Source organism: Centruroides vittatus, unplaced genomic scaffold, assembly GCF_030686945.1.
Source record: "Centruroides vittatus isolate TY-2023 unplaced genomic scaffold, ASM3068694v2 contig_345, whole genome shotgun sequence".
In the NCBI taxonomy this organism is placed as follows: Eukaryota; Metazoa; Arthropoda; class Arachnida; order Scorpiones; family Buthidae; genus Centruroides; species Centruroides vittatus.
Genome location: NW_027122170.1, coordinates 3936512 through 3943261, shown reverse-complemented (window position 1 = coordinate 3943261; position 6750 = coordinate 3936512). Strand labels below are relative to the sequence as shown.

The 6750-nt window shown below is 30.0% G+C and overlaps 1 long non-coding RNA gene across 2 annotated transcripts; it reads left to right on the top strand.

Moving 5' to 3' along the window:
- Positions 1 to 3507: 3507 nt before the first annotated feature.
- Positions 3508 to 5685, top strand: LOC136974281 (uncharacterized). Of its 2 annotated transcripts, none has more exons than XR_010880621.1 (4): positions 3508 to 3644; positions 3961 to 4063; positions 5070 to 5194; positions 5296 to 5685. It is a non-coding gene; the product is annotated as an uncharacterized lncRNA (long non-coding RNA). The 2 variants fall into 2 exon arrangements; XR_010880620.1 differs by having other exon boundaries at positions 3508 to 3649.
- The last annotated feature ends 1065 nt before the right edge of the window (positions 5686 to 6750 follow it).

Below are 6750 nucleotides of genomic sequence, written 5' to 3'. Positions count from 1 at the left end.
GGATAGTTTTATTGGAAAACTAACGTTTTCGGCCTACTCTATAGGCCATCCTCAAATGTTTTAATATTTCTGTTAACGATGTCTCCAAAGTTCAGCAAATTTTTCCGCAATGAAGTTATTAGGAACACGTCAGAGATGAGTAGTCAGGTGACCGAATAGCACCGACACATGTTACGCGACACTCTTCGTACGCGTCCGCCTTCCGATGTGCCGCTCCGCGACAAAAACAAGCTTAAGCAATGGCGTCTTCGAACGGCGTATACTCGGTAAGTATTCCGACAATATTTTGTTTGTAGCATATTTTATATCGCTAATTTCCAACAAATTATACGTGTTTTGGACATGATTGAGTCAAATTAGTCTAGAAATAATTAATTTTGCGGAAGAAAATCTCTCAAACAGACGTACCCCCTAAACTTCACAAGTGTAAAAACCGAACTTTTTACCCAGCTTTCTTCTATTGTGCCAGCCAGTAAATATAGGTGGCGTGTGAGTCGACCAAAATGGCTGCCACGAAGGGTATAGCGTGCCTAACAACATAGGAGAATTATTTGTGTGTTGTCTTTGTAATAACTTTTCTCTCTGTAGTCAAAACGTTTTATCCGCATTTGTGTCCGACATTAATCCTATTTGATTTCGTAATTGTTTAAATCATGATGGTTACACTTTGTGACATTTTAGAATAGTTGGACGATCGAAAAAGATGTCTTATAGAAGGAGAGGAAATGCTAAACCTGATAACTTCATACCTATCCACCTCTTTCTCAGCGAATAATTCACTCCAGTTTCACCAATAACTATTTTTGCTGAATTTAATCTTTTTTTAAATTTTTGCAAACGTTTTAAACCTGTCTAATATAGGCCATCGTCAGGTTTAATTAATATTATAAATGTTCCAAAATGGAACATTTTGGAACATTTATATTTGGAACATTTTGGAACATAAAATATTCAAAAACGGTACGTTTTTGAATTTTATGTTATGTTTATGTTTATGTTTATGTTTATGTTTATGTTTATGTTTATGTTAAATTTATGTTCCAAAAATTTTATGTTATATTTTATATAATTAAAATTCAAAAAAAATAATTTAACTTTAAAATAAATTGAAAGAAGTGTGTATATTAAATAAATAAACAAATAAACATAGAAAACAAAGCTAACTAAAAAGAAATATGATTTAAGGGTTTTTAAGCCCCATTCTTTTTTTTTTTTTTTTTATTATATATTTCCTCCCATCTTAAAACTTTTGCAAAACTTGACACAAGAATGAGAATTAGTTCGGAAAAAACAAATTTTCTTTATTATATCACCTGTAGTAATTTTTCCTGTACACTTATAAGTGTTTCGGGCTAACATGCCCCACATCAGCAGTATTACTACAGACCACTAAAAAAACAACAATTAAATAAACAAGACATTGTTTATTAAGAATATAATAAATTCCCGACAATTTCTGAACTAATTCTCATTGTTGTGTCAATTTTTAAACACCAGTGTAAAGTCCTAGTAATGCGTAATGTCCAAGTAGACAATTAAAAATAAAAGGTGTTGATTTACATTTGTTTTAATCCGCATGATCATACCCACATTTAAAGACAAACGTGACAAAAAAGACGATTTAGAAAAGTTATAAATACGTGGATAGTCCGGAAGATAGTCACGTGAAATTTTCATAATTCGTCTGAGATCGATGGAGTAAATTTTATTTGTCCCTGAACATCATACTTTTCCTGTTAGCAATAGAGTCCTGCCGATCATTATATAACACCTTTCAGAGAAAACAGTGGCGTGCCCTCCTTGGAAGCGGTGGAAGCGCCGCTTCCCTCGTATTTTCTAAAATATAAATACATATTGCGCGGTTACTTTCATATTTTAACGTACTTTGAATTAATTAAAATTAATATTTTATTATAACCGCATTATGTATCTTATTACAAATTTCTATACTACATGTGAATAAAACGATAAGATTGTTATTTTATATTCGAATATAAATCCGTATACGCATTCCCAATGGAAGCGCTGTATTGTCGAATACGGGACAGCTTCCACGGCGAAAATATTTGAATGGTGTAATGCAGCCAGATCAGAGGCGTAGCTACCGTGGAGCAGTTGGAGCAAACTGCTCCAGGCGCACGAATCACGAGGGCGTCAAGTTAGAAAGGGCAAAATAAAAACTTGTAAAATCATTTATAAAAAAATTTTTGGATTTAATAATTAATCAATTAACTATTAGATTTGAATCCGTTGGACAATTATGTACAGTTTTCAAGTGCTTATCGCCTGCATATCTTGTCACGTCATCTGATAAAAATATTCCGGAACAATCAGAATTATAATCGGCATATCCCTTCGACATTCGTCTAGTTTTGGACCTCAACTGCTTCGATTTAAAATGTGTTTTTATAGTCAGGTAAAAGAAATTACTTCTATAAGCGAAATTGCTGAATTACTTTTATTTCACACCGCAGCCTCTAATAGGTTCTCCTATATTATTACAGCATGCGTCATTTTTTTAAGGCCAGGAACACACATGCGTAAAATTCGACGTAAAATCTAGCATAAAACAGAAAACGTAAAAATTTTTCTGAAATTTTGGCTGAAACAGAACTGAAAAAAGAGTAGAGCGTGTCTCTACTTTTTATGCCGTAAAATTTTTACGTTAAATTCCTCCAATAAAGAGAAGTTTTTTCTGTGACGTCAAAGTAGACACGAGGTTTTTATTCTAACAATGGCGGCAATGAGGGTTAAAGAGGGTTGTGAAGAAGAAGAGAAGAAGAAGAAGAAGAGAAGAAGAAGAAGAAGAGTATAATAAACTGCGACTATAATTTTCAAATTAGATACGGATAGGTAACTTAATATTTATCGATTAATAAGATATCAAAATTGAATAACTTAATTTAAATTAGATACGCTTAAAACCTAGATTTGCGACCTGTAACTTGTAAGGATACCGAATACGTTTTTATAATTCTATTTATCACGAATTTATCAGGGATATTTTATAAAAAGGGGAACATTTTAGCATTTTAAAGAAACTATTAGCAATTAGTTAATATTGTGACGTAGATCTTATGACGTAACGCGTGACGCAATTGTTGTAACGTTCGACTGATTCGAATTCGTTCCATTTCGTATCGCCGGCGCCATCTTGGAATATAAAGTTTTCCGGAATCTGCGGGTTATTTTTCGCTCCATTTGACATTTTCGCACGAATTTTAATAACGAAAGCTTGCGAAACGTAGGTAACTTAATATTTATCGATTAATAAGATATCAAAATTGAATAACTTAATTTAAATTAGATACGCTTAAAACCTAGATTTGCGACCTGTAACTTGTAAGGATACCGAATACGTTTTTATAATTCTATTTATCACGAATTTATCAGAGATATTTTATAAAAAGGGGAACATTTTAGCATTTTAAAGAAACTATTAGCAATTAGTTAATATTGTGACGTAGATCTTATGACGTAATGCGTGACGCAATTGTTGTAACGTTCGACTGATTCGAATTCGTTCCATTTCGTATCGCCGGCGCCATCTTGGAATATAAAGTTTTCCGGAATCTGCGGGTTATTTTTCGCTCCATTTCGACATTTTTCGAACAAGTTAAATTATATAAACCCGAATTACGCAGGCAATGTAAATTTTTTGATTTATAAGGGATCAAAATTGAATAATTCTCTATATAATATTAAAAGTATTGTTAGATTTAAAATTTCATTAAAAGTATTTAAGGTTGCTTCCATTTATCATCGAATTAATTCATCAGATTAATAATAATATATTATTATTATATTCGCTTGGATGTTGTCTTATATTCTTCTCAATGAGACAATAAATGTTTTGTATTAGAAAATTAGTTTAAAGAGATAATCTTTAATTAATTAATCAATCAATCAGTCTTCTCGATCTTTTCTATTCTTAATAATTAAATTCTTAAATTATTCTAGGAAGAAGTATCATTCTCAAATGTAATCCGTTTTGCAAAGACATGCAATCATTTTGGAAACTTCTTGTGCTGAAAAAATTAATACGCAAAACAACATTTTAAAGGTAAGGCATTTTAATTTATGATACATTGATGCAGTAAAAAATGATATATAAAAGTTTAGAACCTTTATTGCCCAGTCTAAGAGTTTATTATTGTATAATGATGCTTGAAAAGTAATGTTATTCATTCAGGCGTTCAAATTAACACCAGTTACAATTTTAATTAGAAAAAATAATTTATTAATAAAACCAGAAGTTTACAATTTATGTATTATTTTTCAACGATACAGATATTTTTAAATTAAAAAATAAGTTTAAAATACCACAAACTCAGTCCGTTGAAACTTAAATTGGTAAGATTTCCTCCACTAAAATCTTATCTCTGTAGCATATACAAATCAGATGAGAATAAGTTTTTCTTCTGTCTTATAAAGGTCTGAAAAAATATTTAGAATAAATTAGTCCTTCAAATTATATTTATTTGATATTAAGATAAATTATAAACATTAAGAAAAACATTGGCAAAGAGTTATATCTTAATGTAAATTGTTGGAAAATTATTGATGAGAAAATTTCTATCTATTGATAACAGCATTTAAAAAATGAATTTTTAGCTTGTTATTTCAATTAGTTAAATAGAGTACGTACTTAAACAGTTTTATATATACAAATATCATATTGCGGTCGATTAATTCCAAGTCAAAACAACCTTCCTAAATTTATTACTACTTTTTGGAAATTCGGCAATAATATAAATAATAATGTTTCCTTATTATACTGATTTTATGTACCTTTTCATTCCTTGTATAATTCCTTTCTCTTTGTGTGATTGTATAGTTAATATATTTGAATTTAATCTTGTATTATTGTGATGAAAAACAATTTCTTCCCCATTTTAAGAACTAATCCATTTTATATACACAAATAAAGCTTTAACCTATCAAGATTTCACTTGACTAAATATTTTTATTTGTGAAATAATGTAATTTATAATAAATAATTTTTCTCAACTCTTGTATGTAACTCTGGAATACATTGATTCTGACTTTATTTTTTACATGTTTAATAGCTTTAACCGATTGTGAGCAGTTATAACCAGGAGTTATGTGACATCGTGTAGGCTTCTGATGCACCACTAGAGCAGCTATGTATCATCTATGTATTACAATTACTTCGTGGAGAATCGACTCAATGGTAAGTAGCTGGAAGTGATTACAATTATTTTAAATCATTACTACATTTATTCATATTTTAGAATCTACAATTTTAAATAATGCTTTTTTTTAATTATTCAGGTTATCTGCTCCACAGATAAAAAATTTTTAATATTTCTACTCTACGATACCTGTAACTGATGATGGGGATGGTCCTTTAGAGAATGTTGATATTGAACTTTGTCACTGCAATCCTTTAACAAACATTTCCATTATGGAAAAAAGCACACAACACTTTCTTCTATAAATGGTCAGTGAACTATACTTTTGCATTCCTAGGACCATTTTGATTTAAAGTTTCTGTAAAAACTTCCATTCAGAGTTTGATTTAGTCTTGATTTTTATTTTGGACTAATCATCCCTATGTTAATTAAACACAATAAAATTAGATTTAAATTTTCGTTATCATATTTAATGTAACAGAGATAACTGTAAAAACAGACTATTAATTATGAATTATTGTAACATTTATATTTTAGATAAATAAAGAATCATTCTGTTTAAGTTTTCATACTATATTTCACTATATCTGTACTTGTAATTTATAATATTTGTAATTTAATGTGATTGTAATTGCTATGACAACAAACTATTTAAATTTATTTTTTATTGCATTTTTTGGAATCCTTCCCTTTTTTTGTTATTGTTCAATATGGTATAAAAATATTTTTTGGATTTGTTGTACTTGTTTAAAATGAAACAATATAGTTTTAAAGAAAATTAAAAGTGTATTTCAGAGAATGTGCTTAATTTTTACTGCTAAATATATAGATAACTCTTTATTATAGAAAACACTCATATAATAAAATTTTAGTATAGCAAAAACTTTGAACTTCAGGTGGCCGCTTGTAAGACTTGGCTTGAGAACTGTCAATATAAATTCCAGAGTACCAAAGGTTTATTCACTATACTAAACATTCCCAGTATATCAAAACACTGGGATGGGCTAGAAAATAATTATGAAATTCCATAGACGACTGCACAAAAGGGGGAATGGGCATGTCTAGAAGATGCATTAAGTCAAGGCTAGTGTGGTGGATGGACTGGATTCTTCATTACCCATATTAGAATATCCTAGAAGTGCCCAGAACAGCAAAAGAAAAAAAACCTATAAGAGTGGATGGCACCAGTGACATGAATGTCATCACCACTAGATGACTACTAGGGATGATACTAAGAAGTTAGAGGAGCAAATAAGTTTTATATTCAATGAATCCTTATACTACTTTAGTATCAAATTGGTAATATACTTTACTACACTGTAGTTATGGTCCATCAGACACTGAAAGTAATATTGTCAGATAATAAAATATGCCAAAGAGGAAAAAATGCAGCCAATTTTCATTGTTTGAAAAGTGCTTTCCTACAAGAAATTGATTCTCAGTATAAAAGTTGTTGTTGCAAGGGAGCATGGCATCACCCTTTCCGTTTTGTCAATGAATTTAGAAAATCATCCAACATTGAAAAAAGTTAAAAAGATCCAATGTTGGGTCCAGCAGAAATAAAATGCATAGCATACAGTTTGAGGATGCATAG